Genomic DNA, 17,108 nt, shown 5'->3' with positions numbered 1-17,108 from the left:
TGTTACAATGTATGGCCAGCTGATAGCAGATAGTAGTATCCAGGATTCCATTATGATGTCACAATGTATGGTCAAAAGATGATATTATCCAGGATTCCATTATGATGTCACAATGAATGGTAAGGTGATAGTAGATAGTAGTATCCAGGATTGCATTAAGATGTCATAATGTATGTTCATCAGATCATGGTTTCCAGAAATCCATTATGATGTCACAATGTATGGTGAAAAGATGATGTTATCCAGGATTCTATTATGATGTCACAATGTATAGTCAGCATATAATAATATCCAGGATTCCATTATGATGTCACAATGTATGGCTAGCAGATGATAGTATCCAGGATTAAATTATGATGTCACAATGTATAGTTAGCAGATAATAGTATCCAGTATTCCATTATGATGTCACAATGTATGGTCAGCAGAAAGTAGATTATAGAATCCATGAATCCATTATGATGTCACAATGTATGGTCTGCAGAAAATAGAATCCAGGATTCCATTATGATGTCACATAGTATGGTAAGCAGATGATATTATCCAGGATTCCATTATGATGTCACATAGTATGGTCAGCAGATAATAGTATCCAGGATTCCATTATGATGTCACAATGTATGGTCAAAAGATGATGTTATCCAGAATTCCAATATGATGTCACAATGTATAGTCAGCATATAATAATATCCAGGATTCCATTATGATGTCACAATGTATGGTCAGAAGATAGTAGATAGTAGTATCCAGGATTGCATTAAGATTTCATAATGTTTGTCCAGCAGATTATGGTTTCCAGGATTCCATTATGATGTCACAATGTATGGTCAAAAGATGATGTTATCCAGGATTCCATTATGATGTCACAATGTATGGTCTGCAGATTATAGAATCCAGGATTCCATTATGATGTCACAATGAATGATTAGCAGATGATATTATCCAGTATTCCATTATGATGTCACAACGTATGGTCAGGAGATAGTAGACAGTAGTATCCAGGATTGCATTAAGATGTTATAATGTATGTTCAGCAGATGATGGTTTCCAGGATTCCCTTATGATGTCACAATGTATGGTCAGCAGATAATAGTATCCAGAATTCCATTATGATGTCACAATTTATAGTCAGCATATAATAATATCCAGGATTCCATTATGATGTCACAGTATATGGTCAGCAGATGATAGTATCCAGGTTTCCATAATAATGCCACAATTTATGGTTAGCAGATAATAGTATCCAGGATTCTATTATGATGTCACCATGTATGGTCAGCAGATGATAGTATCCAGGATTACATTATGATGTCACAATGTATAGTTAGCAGATAATAGTATCCAGTATTCCATTATGATCTCACAATGTATGCTCAGCAGATAGTAGATTATAGTTTCCAGAAATAAATTATGATGTCACAATGTATAGTCAGCATATAATAATATCCAGGATTCCATTATGATGTCACAATGTATGGTCAGTATATAGTAGATAGTAGTATCCAGGATTGCATTAAGATGTCATAATGTTTGTCCAGCAGATTATGGTTTCCAGGATTCCATTATAATGTCACAATGTATGGTCAAAAGATGATGTTATCCAGGATTCCATTATGATGTCACAATGTATGGTCTGCAGATAATAGTATCCAGGATTACATTATGATGTCACAATGTATGGTCAAAAGATGATGTTATCCAGGATTCCATTATGATGTCACAATGTATAGTTAACAGATAATAGTATCCAGTATTCCATTATGATGTCACAATGTTTAGTCAGCAGATAGTAGATTATAGTATCCAGGAATCCATTATGATGTCACAATGTATAGTCAGCATATAATAATATCTAGGATTCCATTATGATGTCACAATGAATGATTAGCAGATGATATTATCCAGTATTCCATTATGATGTCACAATGTATGGTCAGGAGATAGTAGATAGTAGTATCCAGGATTGCATTAAGATGTCATAATGTATGTTCAGCAGATGATGGTTTCCAGGATTCCCTTATGATGTCACAATGTATGGTCAAAAGATTATGTTATCCAGGATTCCATTATGATGTCACAATTTATAGTCAGTATATAATAATATCCAGGATTCCAGTATTATGTCACAGTGTATGGTCAGCAGATAATAGCATCCAGGATTCCATTATGATGTCACAATGTATGGTTAGCAGATAATAGTATCCAGTATTCTATTGTGATGTTACCATGTATGGTCAACAGATGATAGTATCCAGGATTACATTATGATGTCACAATGTATGGTTAGCAGATAGTAGATTATAGTATCCAGGAATCCATTATGATGTCACAATGAATGGTTAGCAAATGATATTATCCAGGATTCTATTATGATGTCACAATGTATGGTCAGGAGATAGTAGATAGTAGTATCCAGGTTTCATTAAGATTTCATAATGTATGTTCAGCAGATTATGGTTTCCAGGATTCCATTTTGATGTCACAATGTATGGTCAAAAGATGATGTTATCCAGGATTCCATTATGATGTCACAATGTATGGTCAGCAGATAGTAGACTATAGTATCCAGGAATCCATTATGATGCCACAATGTATTGTCTGAAGATTATAGAATCCAGGATTCCATTATACTGTCACAATTTATGGTCAGCAGATAATAGTATCCAGGATTTCATTATGATGTCACAGTGTATTGTTAGCAGATAATAGTATCCAGGATTACATTAGGATGTCACAATGTATTGTCAGTAGATAATAGTATCCAGTATTCCATTATGATGTTACAATGTATGGCCAGCAGATAGTAGATAGTATTATCCAGGATTGCATTAAGATGTCATAATGTATGTTCAGCAGATGATGGTTTCCAGAATTCTATTATGATGTCACAATGTATGGTGAAAAGATGATGTTATCCTGGATTATATTATGATGTCACAATGTATAGTCAGCATATAATAATATCCAGGATTCCAGTATGATGTCACAGTTTATGGTCAGCAGATAATAGTATCCGGGTTTCCATTATGATGTCACAATGTTTAGTCAGCAGATAGTAGATTATAGTATCCAGGAATTCATTATGATGTCACAATTTATAGTCAGCATATAATAATATCCAGGATTCCATTATGATGTCACAGTTTATGGTCAGCAGATGATAGTATCCAGGATTCCATTATGATGTCACAATGTATGGTCAAAAGATGATGTTATCCAGGATTCCATTATGATGTCACAGTGTATGGTCAGGTGATAGTAGATAGTAGTATCATGGATTGCATTAAGATGTCATAATGTATGTTCATCAGATAATGGTTTCCAGAAATCCATTATGATGTCACAATGTATGGTGAAAAGATGATGTTATCCAGGATTCCATTATGATGTCACAATGTATAGTTAACAGATAATAGTATCCAGTATTCCATTATGTCACAATGTATGGTCAGCAGATGTTATTATCCAGAATTTCATTATGATGTCACAATGTATTGTCAGGAGATAGTAGATAGTAGTATCCAGGATTGCATTATGATGTCACAATGGATGGTCTGCAGATGATTGAATCCAGGATTCCATTATGATCTCTTAATGTATGTTCAGCAGATGATGGTTTCCAGGATTCCCTTATGTTGTCACAATGTATGGTCAAAAGATGATGTTATCCAGGATTCCATTATGATGTCACAATTTATAGGCAGCATATAATAATATCCAGGATTCCAGTATGATGTCATAATGTATGGTCTGCAGATTATAGAATCGAGGATTCCATTATAATGTTACAATGTATAGTTAGCAGATAATAGTATCCAGGATTCCATTATGATGTCACGATGTATGGTCAGCAGATGATAGTATCCAGGATTACATTATGATGTCACAATGTATAGTTAGCAGATAAAAGTATCCAGGATTCCATTATGATATCACATTGTATAATTAGCAAATAATAGTATCCAGGATTCCATTATGATGACACAATGTATGGTCAGCAGATGATAGTATCCAGGATTTCATTATGATGTCACAATGTATGTTCAGCAGATAATAGTATCCAGGATTCCATTATGATGTCACAATGTATGGTGAGCAGATAAAAGTATCCAGGATTCCATTATGATGTCAATATGTGTGGTTAGCAGATAATAGTATCCAGGATTTCATTATGATGTCACAATGTATGGTTAGCAGATTATTGAAACCAGGATTCCATTATGATGTCATAATGTATGTTCAGCAGATGATGGTTTCCAGGATTCCCTTATGATGTCACAATGTATAGTTAGCAGATAATAGTATCCAGTATTCCATTATGATGACACAATGTATGGTCTGCAGATTATAGAATCGAGGATTCAATTATGATGTCACAATGTATGGTTAGCAGATGATATTATCCAGGATTCCATTATGATATCACATTGTATAATTATCAAATAATAGTATCCAGGATTCCGTTATGATGTCACAATGTATGGTCAAAAGATGATGTTATCCAGGATTCCATTCTGATGCCACAATTTATAGTCAGCATATAATAATATCCAGGATTGATGCCACAATATATAGTCAGCATATAATAATATCCAGGATTCCATTATGTTTTCACAGTGTATGGTCAGCAGATGATAGTATCCAGGATTCCATTATAATGTCACAATGTGTGGTTAGCAGATAACAGTATCCAGGATTCCATTAAGATGTCACAATGTATTGTCAGTAGATAATAGTATCCAGTATTCCATTATGATGTTACAATGTATGGCCAGCAGATATTAGATAGTAGTATCCAGAATTCCATTATGATGTCACAATGTATGGTGAAAAGATGATGTTATCCAGGATTCCATTATGATGTCACAATTTATAGTCAGCATATAATAATGTCCAGGATTCCAGTATGATTTCACAGTGTATGGTCAGCGGATAATAGTATCCAGTATTCAATTATGATGTCACAATGTATGGTCAGCAGATAATAGTATCCAGTATTCTATTGTGATGTCACCATGTATGGTCAACAGATGAAAGTATACAGGATTACATTATGATGTAATGATGTCACAATGTATAGTTAGCAGATAATAGTATCCAGTATTCCATTATGATGTCACAATGTATGGTCAGCAGATAGTAGATTATAGTATCCAGGAATCTATTATGATGTGACAATGTATAGTCAGCATATAATAATATCTAGGATTCCATTATGATGTCACAATGGATGGTCTGCAGATTATTGAATCCAGGATTCCATTATGATGTCACAATGTATGTTCAGCAGATGATGGTTTCTAGGATACCCTTATGATGTCACAATGTATGGTCAAAAGATGATGTTATCCAGGATTCCATTATGATGTCACAATGTATGGTTAGCAGATGATAGTATCCAGGATTCCATTATGATGTCACAATGTATGCTCAGTAGATAGTAGATTATAGTATCCAGGAATCCATTATGATGTCACAATGTATGGTCTGCAGATTATAGAATCGAGGATTCCATTATGATGTCACAATGTATAGTTAGCAGATGATATCATCCAGGATTCCATTATGATGTCACAATGTATGGTTAGCAGATAATAGTATGAAGGATTCCATTATGATTTCACAATGTATGGTCAGCAGATAATAATATCCAGGATTCCATTATGATTTCACAATGTATTGTTAGCAGATAATAGTATCCAGGATTCCATTATGATGTTACAATGTATAGCCAGAAGATAGTAGATAGTATTATCCAGGATTGCATTAAGATGTCATAATGTATGTTCAGCAGATGATGGTTTCCAGAATTCTATTATGATGTCACAATGTATGGTGAAAAGATGATGTTATCCAGGATTATATTATGATGTCACAATGTATAGTCAGCATATAATAATATCCAGGATTCCAGTATGATATCACAGTTTATGGTTAGCAGATGATAGTATCCAGGATTCCATTATGATGTCACAATGTATGGTCAGCAGATAATAGTATCCAGGATTCCATTATGATGTCACAATGTATGGTAAACAGATAGTAGATTATAGTATCCAGGAATCGATTATGATGTCACAATGTATGGTCAGGTGATAGTAGATAGTAGTATCCAGGATTGTACTAAGTTGTCATAATTTATGTTCAGCAGATGAAGGGGTTCCCGGATTCCATTATGATGTCACAATGTATATTCAGCATATAATAATATCCAGGATTCCGTTATGATGTCACAGTGCATGGTCAGCAGATAATAGTATCCAGGATTCCATTATGATGTCACAATGAATGGTTAGCAGGTGATATTATCCAGTATTCCATTCTGATGTCACAATGTATGGTCAGGACTCAGGAGATAGCAGATAGTAGTATCCAGGTTTGCATTAAGAAGTCATAATGTATGTTCAGCAGATGAAGGTTTCTAGGATTCCCTTATGATGTCACAATGTATGGTCAAAAGATGATGTTATCCAGGATTCCATTATGATGTCACAATTCATAGTCAGCATATAATAATATCCAGGATTCCATTATGATGTCACAATGTATTGTCAGCAGATGATATTATCCAGGATTCTATTATGATGTCACAATGTATGGTTAGCAGATAATAGTATCCATGATTCAATTATGATGTCACGATGTATGGTCAGCAGATGATGGTATCCAGGATTACATTATGATGTCACAATGTATAGTTAGCAGATAATAGTATCCAGTATTCCATTATGATGTCACAATGTATGGTCAGCAGATAGTAGATTATAGTATACAGGAATCCATTATGATGTCACAATGTATGGTCTGCAGATTATAGAATCCAGGATTCCATTATGATGTCACAATGTATAGTTAGCAGATAATTGTATCCAGTATTCCATTATGATGTCACAATGTATGGTCAGCAGATAGTAGATTATAGTATCCAGGAATTCATTATGATGTCACAATGTATAGTCAGCATATAATCATATCCAGGATTCCATTATGATGTCACAATGAATGGTTAGCAGATGATATTATCCAGGATTCCATTATGATGTCACAATGTATAGTCAGCATATAATAATATCCACGATTCCATTATGATGTCACAATGTATAGTCAGCATATAATAATATCCAGGATTCCATTATGATGTCACAATGTATTGTCAGGAGATAGTAGATAGTAGTATCAAGGATTGCATTAAGATGTCATAATGTATGTTCAGCAGATGATGGTTTCCAGGATTCCATTATGATGTCACAATTTATAGTCAGCATATAATAATATCCAGGATTCCATTATGATGTCGCAATGCATGGTCAGCAGATGATAGTATCCAGGATTACATTATGATGTCACAATGTATAGTCAGCAGATAGTAGATTATAGTATCCAGGAATCCATTATGATGTCACAATGTATAGTCAGCAGATAGTAGATTATAGTATCCATGAATTCATTATGATGTCACAATGTATAGTCAGCAGATAATAGTATCCAGTATTCCATTATGATGTCACAATGTATGGTCAGCAGATAGTAGATTATAGTATCCATGAATTCATTATGATGTCACAATGTATAGTCAGCAGATAATAGTATCCAGTATTCCATTATGATGTCACAATGTATGGTCAGCAGATAGTAGATTATAGTATACAGGAATCCATTATGATGTCACAATGTATGGTCTGCAGATTATAGAATCCAGGATTCCATTATGATGTCACAATGTATAGTTAGCAGATAATTGTTTCCAGTATTCCATTATGATGTCACAATGTTTGGTCAGCAGATAGTAGATTATAGTATCCAGGAATTCATTATGATGTCACAATGTATTGTCAGGAGATAGTAGATAGTAGTATCCAGGATTGCATTAAGATGTCATAATGTATGTTCAGCAGATGATGGTTTCCAGGATTCCATTATGATGTCACAATGTATGGTCAATAGATGATGTTATCCAGGATTCCATTATGATGTCACAATTTATAGTCAGCATATAATAATATCCAGGATTCCATTATGATGTCACAATGCATGGTCAGCAGATGATAGTATCCAGGATTCCATTATGATGTCACAATGTATGGTCAGCAGATAGTAGATTATAGTATCCAGGAATCCATTATGATGCCACAATGTATTGTCTGAAGATTATAGAATCCAGGATTCCATTATGATTTCACATTGTATGGTAAGCAGATAATAGTATCCAGGATTCCATTATGATGTCACAATGTATGGTCAGCAGATAATAATATCCAGGATTCCATTATGATGTCACAGTGTATGGTCAGCAGATAATAGTATCCAGGATTCCATTATGATGTCACAATGTATGTTCAGCAGATGATCGTATCCATGGATTACATTAGGATGTCACAATGTATTGTCAGTAGATAATAGTATCCAGTATTCTATTATGATGTTACAATGTATGGCCAGCAGATAGTAGATAGTATTATCCAGGATTGCATTAAGATGTCATAATGTATGTTCAGCAGATGATGGTTTCCAGAATTCTATTATGATGTCACAATGTATAGTCAGCATATAATAATATCCAGGATTCCAGTATGATGTCACAGTTTATGGTCAGCAGATGATAGTATCCACGATTCCATTATGATGTCACTATATATGGTCAGCAGATAATAGTATCCAGGATTAAATTATGATGTCACATTGTATGGTCAGCAGATAATAGTATCCAGGATTAAATTATGATGTCACAATGTATGGTAAGCAGATAGTAGATTATAGTATCCAGGAATTGATTATGATGTCACAATGTGTGGTCAGCAGATGATAGTATCCAGGATTCCATTATGATGTCACAATTTACAGTCAGCATATAATAATATCCAGGTTTCCATTATGATGTCACAGTGTATGGTCAGCAGATAATAGTATCCAGGATTCTATTATGATATCACAATGTATGGTCAGCAGATAATAGTATCCAGGATTCTATTATGATGTCGCCATGTATGGTCAGAAGATGATAGTATCCAGGATACATAATGATTTCACAATGTATATTTAGTATATAATAGTATCCGGTGTTCCATTATGATGTCACAATTTATGGTCAGCGGATAGTAGATTATAGTATCCAGGAATCCATTATGATGTCACAATGTATGTCTGCATATTATAGAATCCAGGATTCCATTATGATGTCACAATGTGTGGTTAGCAGATGATAGTATCCAGGATTCTATTTTGATGTCACAATGTATGGTCAGCAGATGATGGTATCCAGGATTACATTATGATTTCACAATGTATAGTCAACAGATAATAGTATCCAGTATTCCATTATGATGTCACAATGTATGGTCAGCAGATAGTAGATAGTAGTATCCAGGATTGCATTAAGATGTCATAATGTATGGTCAAAAGATAATAGTTTCCCGGATTCCATTATGATGTCGCAATGTATGGTTAAAAGATGATGATATCCCGGATTCCATTCTGATGTCACAATGTATACTCAGCATATAATAATATCCAGGATTCCATTATGATGTCACAATGTATGGTCAGCAGATAATAGTATCCAGGATTCCATTATGATGTCACAATGTGTGGTTAGCAGATAATAGTATCCAGGATTCCATTATGATGTCACAATGTGTGGTTAGCAGATAATAGTATCCAGGATTCCATTAAGATGTTACATTGTATGGTCAGCAGATAGTAGATAGTATTATCCAGGATTCTATTATGATGTCACAATGTATGGTCAAAAAATGATATTATCCAGGATTCCATTATGATGTCACAATGTATGGTCAGGTGATAGTAGATAGTAGTATCCAGGATTGTACTAAGTTGTCATAATTTATGTTCAGCAGATGATGGTTTCCCGGATTCCATTATGATGTCACAATGTATAGTTAGCGGATAATTGTATCCAGTATTCCATTATGATGTCACAATATATGGTCAGCAGATAGTAAATTATAGTATCCAGGAATTCATTATGATGTCACAATGTATAGTCAGCATATAATAATATCCAGGATTCCATTATGATGTCACAATGTATTGTCAGGAGATAGTAGATAGTAGTATCCAGGATTGCATTAAGATGTCATAATGTATGTTCAGCAGATGATGGTTTCCAGGATTCCATTATGATGTCACAATTTATAGTCAGCATATAATAATATCCAGGATTCCATTATGATGTCACAGTGTATTGTCAGCAGATTATAGTATCCAGGATTACATTATGATGTCACAATGTATAGTTAGCAGATTATAGTATCCAGTATACCATTATGATGTCACAATGTATGGTCAGCAGATAGTAGATTATAGTATCCAGGAATCCATTATGATGCCGCAATGTATTGTCTGAAGATGATAGAATCCAGGATTCCATTATGATTTCACATTGTATGGTAAGCAGATAATAGTATGCAGGATTCCATTATACTGTCACAATGTATGGTCAGCAGATAATAGTATCCAGTATTCCGTTATGATGTCACGTATGGTATGGTACAGCAGATAGTAGATAGTAGTATTCCAGGACTGCATTAAGCTGTCATAATGTATGGTTAAAAGATAATGGTTTCCAGGATTCCATTATGATGTCACAATGTATGGTCAAAAGATGATGTAATCTAGGATGCCATTATGATGTCACACTGTATGGTTAGCAGATAATAGTATCCAGGATTCCATTATGATGTCAAAATGTATTGTCAGCAGATAATAGATAGCTTCTGCCTAATCGCACGTCCCCGTGACATCCACAATCCAATTGGATATCTTCCCTATCAATTTTCGATGTTCTTTTATGCACCTACCATGGTGATCATGGGTAACGAGGAATCAGGGTTCCATGACGGAGAGGGAGCCTGAGAAAGGGATACCACATCCAACGGAGGTCAGTGGTTGAAATCTGTATGGGTGGAGAGGGTGGGTCAAGTTATTAAATTCAGCACATGCGCCAAGCAAGGGATGTGCGTCAAACCAGCTAGGCCCAGAGCTGCTATGAGATTTCGCCCATTATCGCACACCACCAGGCCTAGCTTGAGGCTCACTGGCACCAACCACTCATCGGTCTGTTGTTCCATGCCTGTCCACAGCTCCTGCGTGGTGTGGGTTCTGTCCCCCAAACAGATACGTTTCAAAACTGCCTGCTGTTGTTTACCCCTGGCTGTGCTGAAGTTGGCGGTGAAGGTGTTATGCTGACCGGATGAGGAGGCGGTAGATGATGAGGAAGCGGAGTAGAAGGAGGAAGCAACAGGAGACAAAGAGAAACGCCCTGCAATCCTCAGTGGTGAAAGGACATGCGCCAAACCGTTATCCGCCTCAGGACCAGCCGCCACTGCATTTACCCAGTGTGCTGTTAGGGAGATATAAGGTCCCTGACCGTGCTTACTGGTCCACGTATCCGTAGTTAGGTGGACCTTGCCACAGATGGCGTTGCGCAGTGCACACCTGATTTTGCCCCCCACTTGATTGTGCAGGGAAGGAATGGCTCACCGGGAAAAGAAGTGGCAGCTGGGCACAACGTACTGTGGGACATCCACCGCCATCAGATTCTTAAAACTGTCCATGTCCACCAGACGGAATGGGCCAGGGATCGCGGTTGGGTAGGGGGGCACTTCCTCTTTCACTCCAGTGTCTGGGAGATATACAGCTGAACGCCTCCATGGAACATTGTGGAGATGCTTGGTGACAGAGGTGGTGGTGTTGCTGGCACAACGGAGTGGCAGGTGCCACTGTCACTCCAGAGGGGGATGAAGAGGCCGAGACTGCAGCAGAAAAGGAAGCAGGAGGAGTCAGAAACCTTTGTTGGTTTTTGAGGTGTCTACTCCACTGCAGCTCATGCTTCGCACTTAGATGCCTGGTCATGCAGGTTGTGCTCAGGTTTAGAACGTTTATGCCTCCCTCGCTTCAGGCTCTGATTGCACAGCGTGCAAACCACTCGTGTATTATCGTCAGCACATTTTCTGAAGAACTGCCATGGCAGGGAACTCCTTGGAGCTGGCTTTGGTGTGCTCGGTCCCTTGGTGCGGTGGGCCAGTAGCAGGTGTACTGTCTAAGGCACGGCCACTCTGCTTTTGCACCCTGCTCCCTCTTTTGCTGTGCTGGTGGCTCTGTGCGACCACCTCCTCTTCCTCCGAGCTGCACAGGTCACTCCACATCATCTTTCACCCAGACTTCACCCCTGCCCTCCTTGTCAGTCTGCACACTGCAGAAAGCCACAGCAGTTGGCACCTGTGTTTTGTCATTATCCGAGACGTTCTGCGGTGGTTCTCCCATGTACTCATCCTGAAACATTAGTGGTTGGGCATCTCTTACACTTCTGGGGTAGGGCTATGTGGATGGCCCTGGGATACTGTCACCACCAGACATCTGAGAAGCTCTGTCAGACGTTCTTCAGAACCTCCTGCTTGAGGTTCCTTTTTGTTTTGCTTTTGTTTTCTCATCTCGTTAGCCTCTCTCAGCTGTCATGTAGTTGAACTGATTGCATCCCTTTAAATACCTTCCCATACTGCATCACTTTGCGGTTTATACAACTTCCTGGAGTGTGTGCATGCTGGATGCTACTACTGAGTCTTCTACAGATAAGTTTTGTTCATTCATTTGTGTTTTCCTGTTTGCTGGATCCCAGGTGACCCTGACTCCCGCCGTATCAAGTGTAGGGAGCCGGTGGTCGTGTCCCCTCACTATTATAGGGTGTTCAGGTGTTATACAGTCGAGGAACGAGGGTATGCAATAATCTACCATTGAGATTTTTGCATAGGCTGAGCAGTTAGGGAGAGAGCCAGGTCTGTTGCAGGGCTTACCCTTTGGTTCCTTAGTTTTGGATCCAGTCAGTCGGATCTTCATTTTGTGTCTTCTAGTTTTCTGTACACCTTCCGTGACAGATACCCTGCCAGAAGAGTCATCAAAAAGCAGAAGAGACTGCTGCATGACTTGGGGCTCAGACTACTTGGCTGATTTGCAAGGGGGTGAGGAGAAAGACAGATGGCCATGGGCTGCAGGTGCCAACTCTGATCTTTCAGCAGGGGACTGGGTGGGAGACAATGTGAAGGAACTGGAGGCACTGTCAGCCACCCAATCTACTATCGCTTGTACTTGTTCTGGCCTCACCATTCGTAGAGCAGCATTCGGGCCTACCAAATAACGCTGAAGGTTCTGTAGCCTGAGGAAGGTGTTTCACTTGTGCGTGTAGCTGGCACAGATCGACCACGTCCTCTCCCTGGAACAGGAGCTCCACCAACACCATCAGCACCACGATCAGGGCCACGTCCCTTATTTGAAGCTCTCCTCATTCTTTGCGTTCACCCGCCAAACTAACAGATGGTTAATGTCAGGCGACAATTTAACCGTCAATAGTCAACAATTAGGTTCACTGACAGTAAGGATGTGCCGGTGTCATAAAGAGAAAATAATTCTTGAGGTCACACAACAGTGTGACAAGCGAATGTAATACAATTACTTCACGGTCACAAAAAATGTGAATTTGTCAACCAACAATGTAACAGCAGTATTGACTGGTTTTAGTGGACTGTCAGAAATGCAGGCTGAAAATGTATTATCTAGCACAAAAAGTGTGCTTTTTCAACCAATAATGTAACAGCAGTATTTAACGCTTTTAGTGGACTGTCAGAAATGCCGCGCAGGCCGTAAATGTACTATCTAGCACAAAAAGGGTGTTTTTTTTTTCAAACAACAATATAGCAGCAGTATTTAACGGTTTTATTGGACTATCAGAAATGCAGCGCAGGCTGCAAATGTACTATCTAGCAAAAATGTGAGTTTTTTTCAACCAACAATTTAACAGCAGTATTTAACGGTTTTAGTGGACTGTCAGAAGTGCAGCGCAGGCCCAAAAAATTTTCTTTCTAGCACAAAAATTAGGAATTTGTCTACCGACAATGTAACAGCAGTATTTACTGGTTTTATTTGACTGTCAGATATGCAGTGCCGGTGTCAGAAAGAGAAAGATTGCTTTGGGTCACACAAATATGTGACAGACTAATGTAATTGAATTATTTTCACTGGCAGGTATGCAGTGCAGGCTGCAGGGGTACTTGACCACCCAAAAAAGGGAATTTGTCCCCATGGAATCTAACATATGCATTTAATGAATAGATTTTCCCTGTCAGATTTTCAGCACAGAGGTACTTCACAGGAAGAAATGTGAATATGCCCCCCCCCCCCCCCGATGCCCACCTAACAAACAGACTGATTAAAGCTTATTTCTCTGTGGCACTCGGCTCAGGGGTACAAAAATGTAGCATAGCAACCACAAAAATAATCGCTGTAGTTTGCAGATTTAACACCAAGAACAACAGAATTGTTTCCTTATCTTTCTCTCTTAGGTGCAGCATTCTCTCCCTACACTAGTATGAGCTTATGTGACGTGCTGCACTACGTGACTTCAGCTTATATAGAGGCTGGGTCACATCCTGCACTGGCCAATCACAGCCATGCCATTAGTAGGAAAGGCTGTGATGGCTTCTAAGGGCGCACGAGTTAAACGCTTGTTGATTGGCTGCCCTGCAGCTTTTAAACACGCGCCATTAAAATCGCCGAACATCAAACTCGAACCCGAACTTTTACTAAAATGTTTGGGTTTGGGTCCAGTTGTCGTTCGCTCAACCATAATTATGATGTCACAATGTATTTTGAGCAGATTATGGTATCCAGGATTCCAATATGATGTCACAATGCGTGGTCAGCGGATTATGGTATCCAGGATTCTATTATGATGTCACAATGTTATGGTCAGCAGATAATAATATCCAGGATTCCATTCTGATGTCACAATGTTATGGTCAGCAGATAATAATATCCAGGATTCCATTATGATGTCACAATGTATTTTCAGCAAATAATAATATCCAGTATTCCATTATGTAGTTGTAGTGGTCAGGGGAGATATGGTATAGCAGAGAAGGAGGCTGAAGCAGATACTGGCTTTATTAAATAACAAAATATAACGGCCGGAAAATTAGATTAACAGTATTGTGCCGATGCACGAGGGGTGCAATCGACAAATGACAGGAACAGTGTTAACAAGTTTGCACAAATTTATAGGAAGGGTAACTGAAACGTGATATACCAAATGCACTCTCGCCAGCAAGGGTATAGAACTACAGACTACACTCTTCTACTATTTTCCTGTCTGACCCCGGCTAACCAGGGCACGTTTCTACAACGCTCTGACTAAAGAATCCTGCTCTATGCCCTACCACAGATTAGCACTGGTGCACACTCATAGTTCTGAAGGTAGCTGGGCAGAGATCAGTTGTGTCACATTCTCCCACAAGGTAGCTGCTTGTCTTGGTCTGGAATGCGGGGGCAGGTGTAGTCTCACTCCTGATACGGTCGTTCTGGATTGCAGGTGCAGGCATCCACACTAGTTCAGCTCTGCCAGGAGTCCCCGTCCTCTGCCACGGTCCCGCTAACCTATAGCACGTTAGCCAGGTCCCGTGTCCTGTCACTAATCTCTGAATTAAACTACATCACTCCTCTCAGACACACTTTACAGTTTCTGTTGCTCTGTCCAACAGCAGCCAGTATCTCAGCTCACCATCTGCCAGGAAAACACAAACACACAACCCAAAGCCCGGGAACTTCTAGCTCTTCCTACATTCTCTTGGACAAAACAAACTTTATTTTTTCTTACTCAAAGACACAGCGGCCTCTTGTGGCTGAAAGAATGCATCACAGTCTGTGTGAAATATCACTAGAAATGCAGTGCAATGTAACTTGGTCATTCTAGGGGCTGACACTTACATAGTCACAGTGTATTGTCAGCAGATGATAGTATCCAGAATTCCATTATGATATCACAATGTATGGTCAGCAGATGATGGTATCTATTATTAAATTATGATGTCCTAATGTATCCAGGATTTCATTATGATGAAATGCAGGATTACATTATGATATCACAATGTATGGTCAGCAGATGATAGTATCCATTTTTCCATTATGTAGTTACAATGTATGGTCAGCAGATGATACTATCCAGAATTCTATCATGATGTCACACTGTATGGTCAGATAGTATTATCCAGGATTGCATTATGATGTCATAATGTATGGTCAATAGAGGATGATATCCTGGATTCCAATATGATTTCACAGTGTATGGTCAGCAGATGATAGTAACCAATGTTCCATTAAGATGTCACAATATATGGTCAGCAGATGATAGTATCCAAGATTCCATTATGATGTCACAGTGTATTGTCAGCAGATTATGTTATCCAGTATTCCATTAGGATGACACAATGTATGGTCTGCAGATGATTGTATCCTGGATTTAATTATGAAGTCATAATTAGAGTTGAGCGGACACCTGGATGTTCGGGTTCGAGAAGTTCGGCCGAACTTCCCGAAAATGTTCGGGTTCGGGATCCGAACCCGATCCGAACTTCGTCCCGAACCCGAACCCCATTGAAGTCAATGGGGACCCGAACTTTTTGGCACTAAAAAGGCTGTAAAACAGCCCAGGAAAGGGCTAGAGGGCTGCAAAAGGCAGCAACATGTAGGTAAATCCCCTGCAAACAAATTTGGATAGGGAAATGAATTAAAATAAAAATTAAATAAATAAAAATTAACCAAAATCAATTGGACAGAGGTCCCATAGCAGAGAATCTGGCTTCACGTCACCCACCACTGGAACAGTCCATTCTCAGATATTTAGGCCCTGGCACCCAGGCAGAGGAGAGAGGTCCCGTAACAGAGAATCTGTCTTCATGTCAGCAGAGAATCGGTCTGCATGTCATAGCAGAGAATCAGGCTTCACGTCAGCCACCAATGCAACAGTCCATTGTCATAAATTTAGGCCCAGCACCCAGGCAGAGGAGAGATGTCCCGTAACGGACAATCTGGCTTCATGTCAGCAGAGAATCAGTCTGCATGTCATAGCAGAAAATCAGGCTTCACGTCAGCCACCACTGCAACAGTCCATTGTCAGATATTTAGGCCCAGCACCCAGGCAGAGGAGAGAGGTCCCGTAACAGAGAATCTGGCTTCATGTCAGCAGAGAATTAGTCTGCATGTCATAGCAGAGAATCAGGCTTCACGTCAGCCACCAATGCAACAGTCCATTGTCAGATATTTAG

This window comes from Bufo gargarizans, chromosome 2 (genome assembly GCF_014858855.1).
Source record: "Bufo gargarizans isolate SCDJY-AF-19 chromosome 2, ASM1485885v1, whole genome shotgun sequence".
NCBI classification, from domain to species: Eukaryota; Metazoa; Chordata; class Amphibia; order Anura; family Bufonidae; genus Bufo; species Bufo gargarizans.
Note: the sequence above shows the minus strand (reverse complement) of the source record.